We start from the raw sequence: 22375 nt of genomic DNA, 5'->3' as shown, positions 1-22375 counted from the left end.
CATGATGCCCTCGCCATCGGTGACAACCCTGAGATGGATTTCGCAGCCAGTTTTGATGAAGCTTGCATGTACCTAAGCGATTTCCCGCTGACTACAAGTGGGCTAGTCCCTCTGCAAACTATCGACGTGGGTGATGATGAAAGCTGGACTGGAAGTGGGCCGGCGCCGGCGCAAGCTGAATGAGAAATTCAGTAATACAGTATGGTGAGTACTATTATTTTGGTGGGGCTGGCTGGGTACTTCTTTAGGGGGCTGACCATTACTGTACATTAAAACTTTTCATTTTGTTTTTCCTCAGAAAAGAAAACGGCTAATGGGGGGATTTCGATGGATAATATTGTGCTGTACAGTACAGTATGCTGATGTTTTCCAGCCGAACAGTATACTGTGTAATAAACCCGAATAAATAAAACTATGCATTTATTCTACAGTACATGTTCAGTAAATTACTGCACATACTGTACTGGGGGCGAGATGTGTTTGCAGCAGAGAGAGATTTAATAATATTGTACAGTGAGCAGGGGGCTCCCTGAGCCAGAAATTAATGCTCAGGGAACCCCCCCCCCCCCTGCTCCTGATCAATATTATTAAAAAAATACACACAGCAGCCGCCGCTAAAAAATAAATAAATAAATGACAATAAATACATTTGAAATACATTTTTATTGATAGTGTAGATGTGCAGGGGGTCTCCGGAGCTGAACCGTGTTGGTTTTAGGTCTGGGGACCCCGTGCCCCCCGAGATACAGGCCCCTTTAGGGGGTGCCGGTATCCCTCTGCGTTTAAAGGTCCCGATCACGTGACCGCGGCCTGTAAACCAAGCAGAGCAGAGGGATACCGGCACCCCCTAAAGGGGCCTGTATCTCGGGGGGCACGGGGTCCACAGACCTGAAACCTGTGCGCTTCTGCTCTGGAGACCCTCTGCACATGTACACTATCAATAAAACACATACAATATACAGTATAAATAAACACTCGTTCTTTACCTTAGCGTCTATGCGCTATGGTAAAGAAGCATTATTTTAATAATATTGTAAAGTGAGCAGGGGGTTCCCTGAGCCAGAAATGAATGCTCAGGGAACCCCCCCCCCCCTGCTCCTGATCAATATTATTAAAAATACGGAAAATGCTGCGTCATTACCATAGCGGATAGCCGCTAAGGCAATGAAGGGGTTAACCCACCGTGCCCGCTTTATTGTGTGTAGTGGGGATTGGTGAGGGGGTATTTGGCCCTTGGTGTGAGTTTAGGACTTGCGGGAGGGGGGGGGGGTTGCGGGTGCACTTAACCCCTTCACGACCGTAGCAGTTAATACCGCTACGGTCATGAAGGGGTTAAGCCCTCCCGCTACCCCCCCCCCCGCAAGCCCTCCCCAACCATCGTTGGGGCGAATACCCCATTCACCCACCCTCCCGCAACCCACAACAATAAAATACACACAGCAGCCGCCAAAAAATAAATAAATAAATGACAATAAATACATTTGAAATACATTTTTATTGATAGTGTAGATGTGCAGGGGGTCTCCGGAGCTGAACCGCGTTGGTTTTAGGTCTGGGGACCCCGTGCCCCCCGAGATACAGGCCCCTTTAGGGGGTGCCGGTATCCCTCTGCGTTTAAAGGTCCCGATCACGTGACCGCGGCCTGTAAACCAAGCAGAGCAGAGGGATACCGGCACCCCCTAAAGGGGCCTGTATCTCGGGGGGCACGGGGTCCACAGACCTGAAACCTGTGCGCTTCTGCTCTGGAGACCCTCTGCACATGTACACTATCAATAAAACACATACAATATACAGTATAAATAAACACTCGTTCTTTACCTTAGCGTCTATGCGCTATGGTAAAGAAGCATTATTTTAATAATATTGTAAAGTGAGCAGGGATAGCCGCTAAGGCAATGAAGGGGTTAAGGCATAATAAACAATTAATACATTCAATACATATTTTTCACGTCTGTGTTAAAACTCCCTGCCTTCTCTCTAATCTATGTAAAACCCCCTCCCCCTATTCTCGCTTTTAAAACGCCCTGCCTTCTCTCTAATCTATGTAAAAAACCCTCCCCCTATCCCCCTATTGTGTGTGTGCGTTAAGCTTCCCTGCAAGCTATGTAAAAAAACCTCCCCCTATTGTGTGTGTGTGTTAAATCTGCCTGGCCTGTGTTTCTGAGTGCTGAGAGCTCTGCGTTTAAAGGTCCCGATCACGTGATCGCGGCCTGTAAACCAAGCAGAGCAGAGGGATACCGGCACCCCCTAAAGGGGCCTGTATCTCGGGGGGCACGGGGTCCCCAGACCTGAAACCTGTGCGCTTCAGCTCCGGAGACCCCCTGCACATGTACACTATCAATAAAAATGTATTTCAAATGTATTTATTGTCATTTATTTATTTATTTATTTATTTAGATTTATTTATTAATTGTGCTGCTGCTGCTGCAAGTCGTAAACTCACACCAAGGGCCAAACACCCCCCTCACCCCCAATAAAAAAAATTCACGCACAGCAGCCCCACAATTAATAAATAAATCTAAATAAATAAATAAATAAAGACATGAAGAGAAATAAATATATACTGTACAGTATATACTTTGTATATATACTGTATATACACTGTGTATATATATATATATACAGTATACTGTACATATATACACTGTATATATATATATATATATACAGTATATATATATATATATATCATACAGCTATATTTGTATATATATATATATATATATATATATATATATATATATATATATATATATATATATATATATATATATATATATATATACAGTATATATATATATATATATACATACATACTGTATGTGAGTGAAAAGAGAAAAAAGTAACCCGTATGGGAGCACTCAGGTATGCAATTGATATATTTGTTTATTTATTTGACACAGTGCAAAAAGGGATGAATAAACAGTACATGATTTAAAAACACTTAAAAAAGAGGCATGGACCCTTAAACACTAATGAACAGCACTAGGGAACGACACACACTGTCAACCCTAAACATGAAAAGGATAGTGACTCAAAAAACACTAGGGAGAATCAAAGTGAATCACAATAGGTTACTGGGTTCAAAGGCACCTACTGTATACAACGCTAAGGATAATGCACACTACACACCAAAAGGTAGACTTGTCAAAGTATAAATGACAGTCTCAAAGCATCACACATCTGCATTAGCATACAGTGATATAACCAATGCCTACAGCACAAATCATGTGTAGGAAAGGTGGTAAGGTGGAATGAAATCCCTAGATGTGTAGAGCAATGAAGTTAATGAATAGCATACAGTATAAAACATAACATTACAATCCACACAGTACATTGCATTTACAGTACATTGTATACTGTAAATGATGCATAGCATTAAATCTATGCACCATATACAGTACTGTACATTCTGCAAATGAATGTTAACAATATAATTGCAAGCTACTCTACCAGTAAATACTGTACAAACACTTCCAAACAAGTCAACTACAGTATTTTAACCAATCAAGTAAACCAAAATCAATATATACTGTAAGTACCAACCAGAAAAGACAATTTAAAACCAAACTAACCCTTACAATACCAAGGATTACATCTATCTAATTGTAAAAAACCTTATACATTATACACAGCATTGTTTAAAGCCCCCTCCCCCCTAATGTTTCTGTTAAGCAGATTACACTGAAGGGACAGAGATATAAAGGCCTAAAGCCCCTTCCCCCCTAATGTTTGTGTTAAACAGATTACAATGAAGGGAGAGAGATATAAAGGCCTAAAGCCCCTTCCCCCCTAATGTTTCTGTTAAGCAGATTACACTGAAGGGAGAGAGATATAAAGGCCTAAAGCCCCTTCCCCCCTAATGTTTGTGTTAAACAGATTACAATGAAGGGAGAGAGATATAAAGGCCTAAAGCCTTACCTGCATTGGTAAACCCTCCCTGCATTGGTAAACCCTCCCTGCATTGATGTCGTGCAGTGTACAGTATGTAAATGTGGGGAGGGGGGGGGCCCAATGTGCATAATGTACTGTGAGGTCTAACCACACTTACCCCCTACCCACATACTGTACCGTTACCCCCCCCCCATCCTGGCCATGGCCCCTCATGCACAGCAGCTCCACAATTAATAAATAAATCTAAATAAATACATGAAGAGAAATAAATATATACTTTATATATAAATGTGAGTTTATAAATAAAATAAAGAATATTATTTCTAGGGGCCGTAGAACAGAAGTTCCCACGCCAATTTCGCGCTCATTGCTCTTTTTTTGCTCTTTTTTTACAATGTTGCTGGTCTTGCGGCTTTGCAGACTGCAAGCAAAAAGCGCAAAGTGTATGAAGTCTGGGTGAGCGCTTTCCACATTTGATGCCTACGGCACCTTCCCATTTCTACACACTTCAATACCTGCACAGTTGGTAGCGCTTTCCATCCCAGCTACCATTCTGGATATTCACCTCTCACAGGCCATTCTTGCCCGAGTCTGTCCTATCAGACAGGGGCATTAACCTGTATCCACACCACCTGGACAATTTCCCTGTTTGTTTGTTTATTGCAAGCAAAAAGCAGTTTGTAGTACTGAGTGTGAGATAAATTACTGTATTTATCAGTGTTGATCAAAGAGAGTTGATCAGAAGGATTCCCCTTATATACAGTACGTAGAATTAATACAATTGTATTATTTTCCGATATCCGCAGTGATTCTGGTCAACCTGACAGATTTTTAGTAATACAGTATACTGTACTGCAAGACCATGTGTTGTCTACCTTTTACTACAGTATACTGTACTGTATGAATGACAATAGAGTGCTGTATACTTTATAAGGGGAATCCTTCTGATCAACTCTCTTTGATCAATACTGATAAATACAGTATCATATTTATACCCCTTTAGCACCTGTCGTTCCATCCTATGCACCCATTTACTGTACAATGGTGATTGCGGTCGTATTCACGTACTTTATGTGAGATAAATTAACCAGTTCTTTTATTGCTGAAGTCGCCACAAAATACTTTTATTTACAAATACAGTACAATACAATGGTGAAACTTTTCAAGTTAACAGCAATTCAAAACATCAACACACAATAATACATACTTTACAGTACTGTACAGTATACTGTACTAGTATATTTGGGCCTTGTCTTTGGGGGTTTATTCATGCAATTATTAGGGTGACCTGGCGTTGGAAATACTGACACAGTACAATCCTACAGCTACACCACCCACCCCCTCCCTTAGAGTTTTTAATCCCTCCCTGGCCAAGCATCAATCGTCTGGCTAATCCAATCCAAGCCATTGTTTTGTTAATCTGGCCCTGGGCTGTTCAGAACAGCCACTGCTTCTAAATTACTGAAAATATACAGGACTAGCTGATATACCCGGCGTTGCCCGGGATGTAAATGCGTAATAGGTAGTATTATTTATAAATCGTGGAACAATAGATGACTATTTGTTGTAAAGGTTTCATAATAATATTGAAAAGAAAGATGGAAGAAAATGTAATACGATGTTGTAAAAAAATGGTTTATTGTAAACACACCACAGTACAATGTATATTTTGGTGACATAAGTGATGTGAAAATGTGAGGCGTGTGTCCTGCTAGGGTGTGAGGCGGCGGATGGGTGTTCAGTACGGGTGGCGCGTGGGTAGTGAGTGCTGGCTGTGGGTTGGGGTCCTGTTAGGGTGTGAGGCGGCGGGTGTGTGGCAAGTGCGGGTGACAGCTGGTCAGTGATATTGTTGCGTAGGGGCAGGATGCGGCAGGTGTGTGTCGAGTGTGTGGGTTGTCTGTTGAATGCGTGCGGCGGGTGGGGGGAGGTGGGAGGTGGTGTGAAGGGGGAGGAGGGGGGAGGTGGTGTGAAGGGGGAGGAGGTGGTGTGAAGGGGGAGGAGGGGGGAGGTGGCGTGAAGGGGGAGGAGGTGGGAAGGGGAAGGGGGGTGGTGGGAAGGGGAAGGGGGGGGTGGTGGGAAGGGGAAGGGGGGGTGGAGGCGGTGGGAAGGGGGGGGGGAGGCGTTGGGAAGGGGGGGGAGGCGGTGGGAAGGGGGAGGAGGGGGGAGGTGGCGTGAAGGGGGAGGAGGTGGGAAGGGGAAGGGGGGTGGTGGGAAGGGGAAGGGGGGGGTGGTGGGAAGGGGAAGGGGGGGTGGAGGCGGTGGGAAGGGGGGGGGGGAGGCGTTGGGAAGGGGGGGGAGGCGGTGGGAAGGGGGGGGAGGCGGTGGGAAGGGGGGGGGGAGGTGGTGGGAAGGGGGGGGGAGGCGGTGGGAAGGGGGGGGGAGGTGGTGGGAAGGGGGGGGGAGGCGGCGGGAAGGGGGGGGGAGGCGGTGGGAAGGGGGGGGGAGGCAGTGGGAAGGGGGGGGAGGGGGAGGCGGTGGGAAGGGGGGGGAGGGGGAGGCGGTGGGAAGGGGAGGCGGTGGGAAGGGGAGGCGGTGGGAAGGGGAGGGGGAGGCGGAGGGAAGGGGAGGGGGAGGCGGTGGGAAGGGGAGGGGGAGGCAGTGGGAAGGGGGGGGAGGCGGTGGGAAGGCGGTGGAGGCAGTGGGAAGGGGAGGTGAAGGGGGGAGGCGGTGGGAAGGGGAGTGGAGGGGAGGTGAAGGGGGGTGGAGGGGAGATGAAGGGGGGTGGAGGGGAGGTGAAGGGGGTGTGGAGGGGAGGTGAAGGGGGTGTGGAGGGGAGCTGAAGGGGGTGTGGAGGGGAGGTGAAGGGGGTGTGGAGGGGAGCTGAAGGGGGTGTGGAGGGGAGCTGAAGGGGGTGTGGAGGGGAGGTGAAGGGGGTGTGGAGGGGAGGTGAAGGGGGGGGTGTAGAGGAGGTGTAGGGGGGGTGGCGGGGAGGTGAAGGGGGGGGGGCGGGGAGGTGAAGGGGGGGGGGCGGGGAGGTGAAGGGGGGGGTGGCAGGGAGGTGAAGGGGGGGTGGAGGGGAGGTGAAGGGGGGTGGAGGGGAGGTGAAGGGGGGGTGGAGGGGAGGTGAAGGGGGGTGGAGGGGAGGTGAAGGGGGGTGGAGGGGAGGTGAAGGGGGGTGGAGGGGAGGTGAAGGGGGGTGGAGGGGAGGTGAAGCGGGGTGGAGGGGAGGTGAAGCGGGGTGGAGGGGAGGTGAAGGGGGGTGGAGGGGATGTGGAAGGGAGGGGAAGTGGAGTGAGGAGAGGTGAGGGGTGGGTGAGGGGAGGTGAGGGGTGGATGAGGGGAGGTGAAGGGGGGTGAGGGGTGGGTGAAGGGGGGTGAGGGGTGGGTGAGGGGAGGTGAAGGGGGGTGAGGGGAGGTGAAGGGGGGGTGGAGGGGATGTGGAAGGGAGGGGAAGTGGAGTGAGGGGAGGGTGAGGGGAGGTGAGGGGGGGGTGGAGGGGATGTGGAAGGGGGGGTGGAGGGGATGTGGAAGGGAGGGGAAGTGGAGTGAGGGGAGGGGTGGGTGAGGTGAGGGGAGGGTGAGGGGAGGGGTGGGTGAGGGGAGGGGTGGGTGAGGGGAGGTGAACGGGGGTGAAGGCCGCTCACTCACCCGTCCGGCAGGTCCCACGTGGATCTGAGGCGGGAGGCAGCGTGTTGTGGCCGATCCCCCGCTGTGTCCCGGGCACTCGCTCGCTCCCCCGCTGACTGTAGCGGCGCCGGGGGGGGGGACTGAAAGCGCGGGAAACAGGGAGGCTTCCGTCCGCCGCCGCCGCGAGTGAGGCCGTCGCCATCTTGGGCACTCGGTGCCGCGAGGCAGGCTGCCTGGCCACTGGCTGTTCCCCCGCCGGGGAGGGGGGTGAGTTGTGAGCGCCGGGGAGGGGGGGGCATGTATATGTGTGGGGGGGGAGATATAGAGGGGGGTCTCGCACGGCCGCTGACACTGGGTGGGGGGGGGGGGCGCTGAAGGGGTAATAATAGTGTGTGTGTCCCGCTGACTGTAGCGGCGCCGGGGGGGGGGAGGCGGGGTGAAAGCGCGGGAGACACGGGGAGAGGAGGAGGTGCGCGCGGGTCACGATGTTCAGGGAGGTGTGTGTGTGTGTGTGACACTGTGTGTGTGTGTGTGTGTGTGTGTGTGTGTGTGTGTGTGTGTGTGTGTGTGTGTGTGTGTGTGTGTGTGTGTGTGTGTGTGTGTGTGTGTGTGTGTGTGTGTGTGTGTGTGTGTGTGTGTGTGTGTGTGACACTGTGTGTGTGTGTGTGTGTGACACTGTGTGTGTGTGTGTGTGTGTGTGTGTGTGTGTGTGTGTGTGTGTGTGTGTGTGTGTGTGTGTGTGTGTGTGTGTGTGTGTGTGTGTGTGTGTGTGTGTGTGTGTGTGTGTGTGTGTGTGTGTGTGTGTGTGTGTGTGTGACAGTGTGTGTGTGTGTGTGTGTGTGTGTGTGTGTGTGTGTGTGTGTGTGTGTGTGTGTGTGTGTGTGTGTGTGTGTGTGTGTGTGTGTGTGTGTGTGTGTGTGTGTGTGTGTGTGTGTGTGTGTGTGTGTGTGTGTGTGTGTGTGACACTGTGTGTGTGTGTGTGTGTGTGTGTGACACTGTGTGTGTGTGTGTGTGTGTGTGTGTGTGTGTGTGTGTGTGTGTGTGTGTGTGTGTGTGTGTGTGTGTGTGTGTGTGTGTGTGTGTGTGTGTGTGTGTGTGTGTGTGTGTGTGTGTGTGTGTGTGTGTGTGTGTGTGTGTGACACTGTGTGTGTGTGTGTGTGTGTGTGTGTGTGTGTGTGTGTGTGTGTGTGTGTGTGTGTGTGTGTGTGTGTGTGTGTGTGTGTGTGTGTGTGTGTGTGTGTGTGTGTGTGTGTGTGTGTGTGTGTGTGTGTGTGTGTGACAGTGTGTGTGTGTGTGTGTGTGTGTGTGTGTGTGTGTGTGTGTGTGTGTGTGTGTGTGTGTGTGTGTGTGTGTGTGTGTGTGTGTGTGTGTGTGTGTGTGTGTGTGTGTGTGTGTGTGTGTGTCACTGTGTGTGTGTGTGTGTGTGTGTGTGTGTGTGTGTGTGTGTGTGTGTGTGTGTGTGTGTGTGTGTGTGTGTGTGTGTGTGTGTGTGTGTGTGTGTGTGTGTGTGTGTGTGTGTGTGTGTGACACCGTGTGTGTGTGTGTGTCAGTGTGTCTGTGTGTGTGTGTGTGTCACTGTGTGTGTGTGTGTGTGTGTGTGTGTGTGTGTGTGACACTGTGTGTGTGTGACACTGTGTGTGTGTGGTGACACTGTGTGTGTGTGTGTGTGTGTGTGTGTGTGTGTGTGTGTGTGTGTGTGTGTGTGTGTGTGTGTGTGTGTGTGTGTGTGTGTGTGTGTGTGTGTTTTGGCCCGTCACTCTGCCTCAGGCCAATGAGAGGTGTGCGGGGGCGGGCGGCCCAAGGGACCAATGAGATTTCCCCTAGGGACACCGGACATCCAGGCAGGCAAACATACAGTGCTTTCACTAATATAGTATAAGATAAATATACAGTGATGTGAAATAATCCTTTCTGTGGGTCTGAGAGGGTTGAAAGTCACCAGGTCCTCATACAGTAGAGTACATTCTCGAATACCTTTAGAATAAAAATACAGTATATATAAATATACAGTATAAATATTGCACAGTATACTGTAATGTTAAATAACCCATCCTGTTCTTTTTCCCTTCATACTGTAACAGTATCCTCATTGTGTCTGCGGTACAGTAGTTCATTGAGAGAGGAGAGGTTTTGTGTACATCATTACTGCTGTTTGTATACTGTACATTTGACTGCACAAGCAGATTTGACGAACACAAGGCCCCCCCTCCCCCCTGGTGCACCCTTTTTCCTGGAACGACAAGAAAACAAAAACTTTGTTCAGTTACTGTACTGTACTGTATGTGCGTACTGTATTATGGTAGAACTACTGTACAGTAGGTGGCTGGTGCAGCTTTCTCTGGAAAGAAAAAAATGGAGCAGTTAGTAGTCAAACTAGTCTACTGTACTGTATACTGGAACTACTGTATACTCTGACTATTGGGAAAGCTAAAATCTGTGCCATACTTACCTGTATCATACTGTACCTACTGTACAATACTACAGCACTGTACTACTTTCCTGATGCTTGTCCATTGCGCGCGATGACAATGGGCAACACAGTGGCAATATGGTCTATATATTTATTGCATCGTTCCACGGTGAGTACATCGTTCCAAAAACTCATTATGGCTTTATTCAACTCGTCCTTCTTGGAGGGTTTCGCCACTTTACGGATGTGGTCCTTCAGCTGATGCCAGACCATTTCGATCGGATTGAAGTCTGGCGATCTGTGATTGGAAAGAAAGGACAATTAGTTTAAGAGATACAGTACACAGTAAAAACAGTGGGGAACATAAATGGGACACGGTCTACTGCACTTACTCCGCTGGCGTCTTCACCCAGTTGATGCCGCGCTCAAGGATATGCGCCGTCGACGCGGTGTGCTTGGGATCATTGTCCTGGTAAAAGCGATGACCATTGGGAAAGTCTTGTGTGATGTATCGCACTATCACGGGCACAATGTTTGTCTTGGAAGAAATCTTTATTCATGATTCCTATAGCAAGAAAAGAAAAGTGCTCAATAGTACAGTACAGTGCATACGGTAAGGCAACACTAGTCAAGTACAGTGCATTAGGCGGCATTATATTTGAGAAATTGTACCTTCAAAGACGACAATGCATCCCGGTCCACGCCTAGAGATGGCACCCCACACATGCAGCTTCACAGGGTGTTTTGGCCGCGGCTTCAAAGTTATGCGGCCTTTTTTGTGGAACGCAAATCTTGCAAATCTCTCCAGCGACACAGTAGACTCATCAGTGAAGATGCAATCCTGGAAAGTCTCACCGCTGTCGATCCATGCCTGGGCCTGGAGCACTCTTTTGATTTTGTTTGCGTCCCGTATCATGGGGTACGCTCTCTAATGACAATGAATAAAAAATGTTAGCGTCACAGCGCAGTACAGTTTGCAAAACAACACTTTTACTTTACAGTACAGTACCTCCTGTACTGTCCACTACTAACCTCACACGTCCATATTTCCATCCAATTCTGCGTCTCATCTTCTTTATGCTGCTCTCGGATACAGTCAGATTGTGGTTTTCCTGAAGAGTGTTTTTAACCCTTAATGCGCTCCTCTCATCATTCTCCTCACTTATTCTGTCCACCAGAAGAGTAGTCTCCCTACAATGCAAAGAAATTATATTGTGTTATTAATATGCAGCAATATAAAATGTATACTGTATACTGTACATGTAATGTTGTAATATACAGTAAATATAAATATTCAAAAAATGTATACTGCTGTACTATAAATATAAATAGACAAAATATACAGTACTGTTGTAATATAAATATACTATATAAATATACTGTTATTATATCATAATAAATACACATCATACTGTATACTGTATATTCCGTTGTCAGATGAATTGCAATATACCAAAAGTGTATACTGCTGCACAAAAAATATAAATTGACCACACATACAGTACACTACAGTATATACTGTTGTAATATAATAAATATACTATATAAATACGGTATACTGTTGTTATATCATAATAAATACACATCATATACTGTATATTCGTTGTCAGATGAATTGCAATATACCAAAAGTGTATACTGCTGCACAAAAAATATAAATTGACCACACATACAGTACACTACAGTATATACTGTTGTAATATAATAAATATACTATATAAATACGGTATACTGTAGATGTACACTACAGTTTTCTATATTTTTTTTGGTTAAGTTTTATAAATACAGTATACTTACGCATTTGTTATCTTTGGTGCCTTTTTGCGGTCTCTGTTTTTTCCTTGTGCATGATAGCACACGGTGCTTGATGGCACAACGAGGCCAGAAGCAGTTAACCAGCGCTGGATATCTGCAATTCGTTTTCCGCTCGTGTACATCTCCTTCATTCTCATGCTGAGATCCTTTGAAATCTTCTTAACAGGCATTGCTTCGAGTACTGTAGAAAGAAATACAAACACAAGAATGTGTATTCGATGTTTAGTCGATGTGTATTCAATGTGCAGTGAATCCACAAAATGGATGGTGTATTTATATGTTAATGACTCACATAACAGACCACCCACTTTCAACACCTGTACCTGGCCGCCATGCATAAAAGGTTGTACACGTTGCATAGCCCACCACTTGCTGATCTTTATCTGAGCCATTGTCCAGATACTGCCTTGTGCCTCCCGCTTACATGGAGCAGCCCCGGTTCTATGGACGAAAGAATCATCTCACCTCTGCTGTACCTGCCACACTGAAAAAGAGAAAGGCAGTTACCGTTTCCAAGCCAAATTCAAAGCGACTGGCTAAGGCCAACAAAGAAAACCTTCTGCTGACCCCAAAGGCTAAGGCTTTTAAAACACGTCAGCCTTATTATGTGAAGAAGAAATACGGTACTGTGCTCGGTACGCAAGACGCATGGCAGCCAACTCACCGAATCCGCAGACCACTTCCCATAAGCTTCGACGACTCTGCTGTAGCTGTCCCGGAAATCTTCAGCCCGGCTTCTCCACCCCCATCTTCTCCGGTTCCATCTGAAGATGCTGCTGCCTCTGAAATCAACGGGTCACTGTCTCCTTTGCTCTTGGACGACTCTGCTTCTCTCCCGGAAATCCAGCGGTCACCTTCTCCATCCCTCTTCCACCAGGCTGCAGCTTCTCCTGTACCGGGCATCCCCAGGTCACCTCTTCCACTCTCCATCGATGCCGCTTCTCTCCAGGGAACCCCCATCTCATCCTCCATTGCACCCATCCCCCCAGATCTCCAGATGCCATGCACAAGCAGCTCGTTGGACCGGATCCTGAATGGGCTAAGTGTGGATCTCCCCGGGAATTCTAGTGTGCTGGCAAAGCTAGATCTGCTTCTGGAGTCGGTGCTACATATGGAGCAACGGATGCTACAAATGGAGCAGCGGCTGGATCAACGGATGCACAAGATAGAGGCAGACTTGGCGGGCATACATTATTTGCTCGGTGTTAATGCCCCTGTTTCCCCGACGCTGGAGCAGGGGGGTGACATGGATGTGATGCATGGTACCTTCAACCCCCTTCCATCACCAAGCACACCCCCTCCACCAGAAGATACAGTGTACTATGCTATTGAGGAGGACATGACAACCCCGTCAAGACCACGCCAGGAGACAACCCGGCGACCACTACCGGAGGAAAGCTTCCTCCCAGACACCCTACCATTGCCCATCGCCTCAAGTACACCCGCTCCCAAAAGACCTCCTACACCCGCTCACATACAAACAGTGCCCGACATCTCCCTGTGCGATCTGCCACCGGCACTGAGGGAGAAGTATAGGGTGAGGAGTGCTGGTATACCACACAAGTATGCCTTGATCATATTTAAACACCATGTTCCCTACACATTGTACTGCGAGTGGGTGTTCAAAGTGAACTATGATGGGAATCGCCAAAAAAATGCCCTTCCTGCCAATTTAAGGAAAAAGATTGTGGAAGAAATGCAGCGCTATTACCCTGTTACAGATCCTGTAATGAGAGGCGTTAGAGACTGCATTAATGGCGTTTTGCGCCATGCAAGGCATCGGCCATGGCTGGAAAATGGGGAGGACTTTCAGTGAGACCATACTGTAATATTGTGCTGTACTGTACAGTACATGTTTTACCCTATAGTACCTGCTGTACTTAAACAAAGGATACTGAATGTTGTTGTGTGTTGCACGGTTTTTGTACTGTATTTTTAAATAAAATATCTCACACTCAGTACTACTGTACAAACTGCTTTTTGCTGCCAGACTGCAAACCCGCAAGACCAGCAACATTGTAACAAAAGAGCAATGAGCGCGCAATTGGCGTGGGAACTTCTGTTCTAAGGCCCCTATAAATAATATTCTTTATTTTATTTATAAAATCACATTTATAAACCCCGTCACCCACCCCCGCTAAACACAATAAAAAATAATCACACACAGCATCCCCGCAATAAATAAATAAATAAATACAAATAAATACATTTGAAATACATTTTTATTTATAGTGTAGATGTGCAGGGGGTCTCTGGAGCTGAACCGCACTGGTTTCAGGTCGGGGGACCCCGTGCCCCCCGAGATACAGGCCCCTTTAGGGGGAGCCGGTATCCCTCTGCGTTAAATGCCCCGATCACGTGACCGCGGCCTGTAAACCAAGCAGAGCAGAGGGATACCGACACTCCCTAAAGGGGCCTGTATCTCGGGGGGCACGGGGTCCCCAGACCTGAAACCTGTGCGCTTCAGCTCCGGAGACCCCCTGCACATGTACACTGTGAATAAAACACACACATCATTAAAGAATCATTCTTTAGCTTAGCGGCTATGCGCTATGGTAAAGAAGCAGCATTTCTGTCTTTTTAATAATATTGTACAGTGAGCAGGGGGTTCCCTGAGACAGAAATCTAATCTCAGGGGACCCCCTGCTCCTGCACAATATTATTAAAAGTTCAGAAACGAGGCTTCATTAGCATAGCGTATAGCCGCTAAGGTAATGAAGGGGTTAAGGCATAATAACCAATAAATACATTCAATACACTACCCACTACCCATGGCAACCTCCGCTGCTGTACAGTAAAACAGAGAAAAAAAATAACACTTTCAAAGTAATGTCCCCTAACCCCTTAATCACCATAGCGGTTATTAACCGCTACAGTCATGAAGGGGTTAACCCGCCCTCACCCACCACTCGGGACGCCTACTGTACATACCCTCCCACTCTAACCCCCCACCCCGTGAGGCCTAACCACCCTCAACCCTCACCCACTAACTACCCACAAGGGAGGCCTACCCACATACCGTTGGGGAACCCCACCCCCCACCCCCAGTCCCCGCAATCAAAACAATGCACAGCCCCACAATAAACAGCATTCTATTTATTAAATACATTACCCACCCCCTGTGCCCCCCCCCATAAATACAAGATTTATTCTTTTACATTCAGGGTCCATAACGCAGCCCCACGCTAGTCCCCGGTGGGCTGGCAGGGCACCTGGACAGACCTACAGTTTACCAGCAGCATTCCACAGGTTCTGGAGGCCTGCTGGTGGATCCTGCCAGCACCATGGCGCCCAGGTGGTCTCCTTGGGTCACTGTGAGCCACAATTGGGCCCCCACGGTAGGCCCAAGGATGTCTGGGAGCCCCGGGTCAAACCCACAGGTGTCTGTGGGGCCTCGGGTGGTTCCCATGGGGGTCTAGGGAACTCACGGGTGCTCACTACGGGTCCGCGGTGCCCCCACAGAAGTGGGACCACACATCATCATCCCCGCACCTACGGGTCGGAGGTGCCCCCACAGAAGTGGGACCACACATCGTCATGCCCGCAGACTACGGGTCCGCGGTGCCCCCACAGAAGTGGGACCACACATCATCATCCCCGCATGTGTCACCCGTGGAACCACCAGCCTGCTACCCTTTAGGATACCCGAGGATTCCCCGCGGGTGGTCTCCAGAGGTCCCACGCAAAACCACGGAAGTAACCCTGAATGTAAAAAAAATAAACCTGGCCTATACATTCAATACATACACCCTCCCCCCCAACACCTACAGTACAATAATGTGCAAAATAACTATTATCCAGATATGGATAATAGATTAATTGCCCATTATTAAAAACATTAACTAGCATATACAAATAAATAAAGTACTACTTACCTCATCAATACGAAGTGTCCGACGCCAGCGCCTTCCTTCTCTTGCCCACACAAAACATAGCCAAAACCAAGCCAATACATTGCAATTACATTCAGATATCAATTAACCCCTTAAACACCTTATCGGATAATAACCGCAAAGGTAATTAAGGGGTTAAGCCACACAGGCACGATACCCACCCTTCACCCATGAATTTGTACTGTGGCTTCATCATTCAACTATACAGTATATATATATTCTGTATATATATATATACAGAGAGACAGAGAGAAAGAGAGAGAGAGATATATATATATACAGTATATATATATATATATATATATATATATATATATATATATACATATACACACACGTTATATACACACCCATGATAAACCAATATACAGTACAAATAAATGTAGAAGGGTTATCAAAAGCATACTGCCCTACAACCAAACACGTCTCCATACAGACACTACATTAAAATCAATTTCCTTTAAAAATCCTAACTGATCTCACAATCTACTGTACTGTATATGATCACAAACCAATGAAAAAAGTCACATTCCAAAATGCATAAAATCTATGCACCATACTGTATACATTCTGCAAATTAATCAACGTAAACAAAAATCAATTATCAATCATTATTTAGATCTCTAAACATTTCACACTCAATCATGAACAATGAAACCATTAACAGATTCACGCCTAGAGCAGAACAATTAAGCCTTTGAAAAAATATAAGTACCGACAAAAATACAACCTTTACAGTACAACCAAGGCTATCTATCCCTGACCTTCCTCAAACACACAATACAATACCAAGGAATAATACATCTATCTAATTTTAAAATACTTTAAACTCACAAAATAATTAAAAAACATCTAATCCAGCTTTTAAAACATCATCATTTCTTACCCTGAATGTATACTGTACAGTATATCTCTCTAGACATATATATTGTACATACATACATACAGTGGCAAGAAATGATATACCACAAAAAAAAAAAAATACACATGTTAAAAAACCTTTTGAAAAAATTAACAAGTTAAATAAAATACATTTCTTTACTGTAGTTCACTTACCATTACTTGCCCCCACCGACTCCCGTTGCCCAGCTTACTCACGAACCAATCCACGATCAGGAACCCATAAAATAATAAACCATTCAAAATAATAAACATTAAACTAAAAATCCAAACCAATCCACGGGTCTTCTACTTGTAATACATCTTCATCTGTATTCTTCTTTCTTCTATCTCCTTCCGGGCGGGGCAGGGCGTGGTCTTCTTTCCATCATCGGCCACGCCCTTGTCTTTTTTCTTCTCCGGAGGTCCTTCCTCCGCGGCGTCTGGCTGCAAAATGAGACGACATAGGCTTTTAAAGACCTATGACGTCACATTTTGCGTCATGGTTCCCACGGGCCTGATTGGACCATGAAAACCATGTGTTTTGGCCGATAATAAAAAAATGATGACGTCACTTAAAGGGAATGAAAGCACAGCCAATCAGAATGGCTTTGCTTCAAATGCCTTTAAGGTGACATCATTAAAAGACACATGGCCGTGCACACATGGTACTAGAGCCAATCAGAGCGTGGGAACTTTATCCCTACTCTGATTGGCTCTGGTATACCATGTGTCAGGGGCTTGGGGGAGAAAGGATGTGACGTCAATGAAAACCTGTCACGTGGTACGGTAGCCAATCAGAGTAGGGATGGAGTTCCCACGCTAGTGTGGGAGGGTATGTAGGCATCCCGAGCGGTGGGTGAGGGTGGGTTAACCCCTTCATGACTGTAGCGGTTATTAACCGCTATGGTGATTAAGGGGTTAGGGGACATTACTTTGTATGTTTTAATTTTTGTGTCTGTTTTGCAGAAGTGGAGGGGCCATGGCCAGGATGGGGGGGGGGTGTAACGGTATGTGGGTAGGGGGTGAGGGTGGTTAGACCTCACAGTATGCACATTGGGTCCCCCCCCTCCCCACATTTACATACACTGCACTCACAGCAATGCAGGGAGGGAGATTTACTGTAACAGAAACATCTCTCTGCCTTCAGTGTAATCTGTTTAAAGCCCCCTCCCCCCTAATGTACTGTATGTTTCTGTTAAATCTCTCTGCCTTCAGTGTAATCTGTTTTACAGAAACATTAGGGGGGAGGGGGCTTTAAATCTCTCTGCCTTAAGTGTAACTGTTTAACAGAAACATTAGGGGGGAGGGGGCTTTAAATCTCTCTGCCTTCAGTGTAATCTGTTTAACAGAAACATTAGGGGGGAGGGGGCTTTAAATCTCTCTGCCTTCATTGTAATCTGTTTAACAGAAACATTAGGGGGGAGGGGGCTTTAAATCTCTCTGCCTTCAGTGTAATCTGTTTATCAGAAACATTAGGGGGGAGGGGGCTTTAAACAGATTACACTGAAGGCAGGGAGATACAGGGGATGTACTGTACTGTACAGTATGTTGTTTATTGCAATGCTTCAATGTGTGTATAATGTACTGCTGCGGCCGAGTTTATTCGAGCATTTGCCCGTTCTCGGCCGCAGCAGTATCCTGGCGCGCGCCGGAGGGTGCCGGGCAGGCGCCAAAGCAGCGGAAGAGTGCCCTCCGATCGGGGCGCTCTCCCTACCGCTGCCGGGTCCGCCGGGTCCCCCGGAACCCCCTGCCGCCGTCCCCCACATCGCGGGACACCAGGGCTCCCTCGGGGAGCCCTGGACGCGCGTGCAGGGGGCGCAGGCACCCGATGACGCGTGACCGCGCATCGGAGATGCGCGGCACGCCGAGGGGCTGCCACTTGCAACCCGGGAAATCTCCCGGCTTGCGGAACTGGCCACACTTCAATAAAGTGTGTTGCCAGTGTATAATGTTTTTTACAATTAGATAGATGTAATCCTTGGTATTGTAAGGGTTAGCTTTGGTTTTAAATTGTGTTTTCTGGTTGGTACTTACAGTATATACTGTATTGATTTTTGTTTACTTGATTGGTTAAAATAGTTGACTTGTTTGGAAGTGTTTGTATTTACTGGTACAGTAGCTTGCAATTATATTGTTAATATACATTTTCAGAATGTATACAGTGGCGACACTGTTTATTTGAGCACGGCCGTAGCCGCGGTGTGGGGAAACCGACGGCAAGCCGGCGGCTCGTTTGGGGCTTTCCCTGGTGCGTGCGGCGCGTCACTCTGGCGCCGGTCACACGGGCCAGGGTTCCCCGGCATTCCCGAAGGCTGCAGAGGCAGCAGAGGTAAGGGGGACGCTGCGCGCAGCTTTGCGCAAGCCAGGGGAGCCATCCAGGGGTTCGGGGAAGGGCAGGGGAAGGGGAGGGGGGCATTTAAATTAAACGCGCGGGACGGGGCTTATTCCGGCTCGCTCGCGGCTCCGTTTTGGCGCCAGCCGGAATAAGCCCCGTTCATAAGGGGCACAAAACGGGCAAATGCTCAAATAAACTTTGCCGCTGCTGTATGGTGCATAGATTTTATGCAGCATTTATACAATGTAAATGCAATGTACTGTGTGGATTGGAATGTTATGTTTTATATTGTAAGATCAGTTAGGATTATTAAATGGATTATTATTATTGTCTGTATAGAGAAGCGTTATTTGTAGGACAGTATGATTTTGATAACCATTCTACATGTATTTGTATATTGGTTCATCATGTGTGTGTATATACTGTACAGTACTGTGTGTGTATATATACAGTATATATATATGTATATATACAGTATATATATATACACACAGTATATACTGTATATGTATAGGGATTGTTATTATATTTTATATATACTGTATATATACAGTATATATATACAGTATATATTTATTTCTCTTCATGTATTTATTTATTTATTTAGATTTATTTATTAATTGTGGGGCTGCTGTGCGTGAATTTTTTTATTGTGGGTAGCGGGGATGGGTGAAGGGGGTGTTTGGCCCTTGGTGTGAGTTTAGGACTTGCAGCAGCAGCACAATTAATAAATAAATCCAAATAAATAAATAAATAAATAAATGAATATAAATAAATACATTTAAAATACATTTTTATTGATAGTGTAGATGTGCAGAGGGTCTCCGGAGCTGAACCGCTGTGATTTTAGGTCTGGGCACCCCCTGCTCCACGAGATACAGGCCCCTTTAGGGGGTGCCGGTATCCCTCTGCTTGGGTTACAGGCTGCGGTCACGTGATCGGGACCTTTCAACCAAGCAGAGGGATACCGGCTCCTCATAAAGGGGTCTGTATCTCGGGGAGCAGGGGGTCCCCCGACCTGAAACCAGTGCGGTCCAGCTCCGGAGACCCCCTGCACATCTACACTATAAATAAAAATGTATTTCAAATGTATTTATTTATAGTCATTTATTTATTTATTTAGATTTATTTATTTATTTTTTGGCGGCTGCTGTGTGTGAGTTTTTTTTTATTGTGGGTAGCGGGGGTGGGTGAAGGGGGTATTAGCCCCAACGGTGCTTGTTTTGGGCTTGCGGGGGGGTAGCGGGAGGGCTTAACCCCTTCATGACCGTAGCGGTATTAACTGCTACGGTCGTGAAGGGGTTAAGTGCACCCGCAACCCCCCCGCAAGTCCTAAACTCACACCAAGGGCCAAATACCCCCTTCACCCACCCCCGCTACCCACAATAAAGCGGGCATGGTGGGTTAACCCCTTCATTGCCTTAGCGGCTATACGCTATGGTAATGAAGCAGCATTTCTGTATTTTTAATAATATTGAGCAGGAGCAGGGGGCCCCCTGAGTTTAGATTTCTGGCTCAGGGAATCCCCTGCTGACTGAAAAACAAGATAGGACAAGACAGGACTAGGGAGGCAGAGAGTGATGAGAACAACTGATTCTATGCTCAGCCGACGAGTTAATGAAGCTGCAGGGTATATATAGGCAAGATGGTCCAATGGCAGAGTAGCAAGGTGGGGGGGTGTGAATGGGCTAGGCTGAGACAGGGATAGGTCTAGATGAGTTCCTGGAGGAGGAGCTATAGATCCTAGAAGAATTGGTGTATTGAATTGCAGCATTGGAAAAGGGTACTGTGCCTTTAAGAGGCTGGTGCGCCTCTGTGTGGCCGCGCCTCCGTGTGGCTGCGCCTGTGGATGCGTGCGCGGGCACACGCCCTGAACCGAGGGCAGAAGAAGGGAACTGACGTGCGCGCGCGCACAGGGGAAACGGAGCTCGGCGTCTTAGAGGCGGAATCCGTGTGTGCCGCGGGAGACCCTGGCAGGGCTGCAGGTGAGTGAGGAGCACGCCGCGAGCGGCGTGACTCCTGAATCCTTACACCCTCTCCCTCTCCCTGTGTCACCCTCTCCCTCTCCCTGTGTCACCCTCTCCCTGTGTCACCCTCACCGTCACCCTCACCCTATGTCACCCTCTCCCTCTCCCTGTGTCACCCTCTCCCTCTCCCTGTGTCACCCTCTCCCTGTTTCTCCCTCTCCCTGTGTTACCCTCTCCCTGTGTCACCCTCTCCCTGTGTCACCCTCTCCCTGTGTCACCCTCTCCCTGTGTCACGCTCTCCCTGTGTCACCCTCACCCTGTGTCACCCTCACCCTGTGTCACCCTCTCCCTGTGTCACCCTGTGTCACCCTCACCCTGTGTCACCCTCTCCCTGTGTCACCCTCTCCCTGTGTCACCCTCTCCCTGTGTCACCCTCACCCTGTGTCACCCTCACCCTGTCACCCTCTCCCTGTGTCACCCTGTCACCCTCACCCTGTGTCACCCTCACCCTGTGTCACCCTCACCCTGTGTCACCCTCACCCTGTGTCACCCTCACCCTGTCACCCTCACCCTTTCCCTGTCATCCTCTCCCTGTGTCGCATTCTCTCTGTTGCACTCTCTCTGTTGCACTCTCTCTGTCGCACTCTCTCATTCTCTGTGTGTCTCTCTCATTCTCTGTGTGTCTCTCTCATTCTCTGTGTGTGTCTCTCATTCTCTGTGTGTCTCTCTCATTCTCTGTGTGTCTCTCTCATTCTCTGTGTGTCTCTCTCATTCTCTGTGTGTCTCTCTCATTCTGTGTGTCTCTCTCTTTCTCTGTGTGTCTCTCTCTTTCTCTGTGTGTCTCTCTCTTTCTCTGTGCGTCTCTCTCTTTCTCTGTGCGTCTCTCTCTCTCTCTGTGCGTCTCTCTCTCTCTCTGTGCGTCTCTCTCTCTCTCTGTGCGTCTCTCTCTCTCTCTCTCTCTGTGTGTCTCTCTATCTCTGTGTGTCTCTCTCTCTCTCTGTGTCTCTCTCTCTCTCTCTCTCTGTGTGTGTGTGTCTCTCTCTCTCTCTCTGTGTCTCTCTCTCTGTGTCTCTCTCTCTGTGTCTCTGTGTGTGTGTGTGTGTGTGTGTGTGTGTGTGTGTGTGTGTGTGTGTGTGTGTGTCTCTCTCTGTCTCTCTCTCACACTCTGGATCTCTAATTTACCCTATTTATCTTAACTGCCCTATACTACACCGAAATAACCTTCACTGCTTTATTCCAGATCTGACTCAAGCTTCACACGGAAGACATCAGAATCCCCCCTATCCCAGAAGACAGGTAGGGAACACATCCCCTCCAATGTTTTATACTATTGCGGGAATGCGGGTACCTGGACATTGAGGGACTGCGGATCAGGTAAGATCCCAGGCGGGATTGCTGCTTTAAATATTGTGACGCGGTGGCGTCCAGGCACTAGTTATGGGGTTCAGAAACATTTACACACAAACACACGTAACAAGGACTAATTGTAGTATAATGTACAGTAATACAATAAATAAACTAATGTCAAAAACGAATGTTGTTCTCACTATGAATTTATTCTTTTTTTTTTAAAGGGGCGGGGTTAGGGCTGGACTAGGGCGAGGTTGGGGGC

The sequence above is a fragment of the Ascaphus truei genome, unplaced genomic scaffold, assembly GCF_040206685.1.
Source record: "Ascaphus truei isolate aAscTru1 unplaced genomic scaffold, aAscTru1.hap1 HAP1_SCAFFOLD_279, whole genome shotgun sequence".
Taxonomy (NCBI): Eukaryota; Metazoa; Chordata; class Amphibia; order Anura; family Ascaphidae; genus Ascaphus; species Ascaphus truei.
This window is presented reverse-complemented; position numbering follows the sequence as displayed.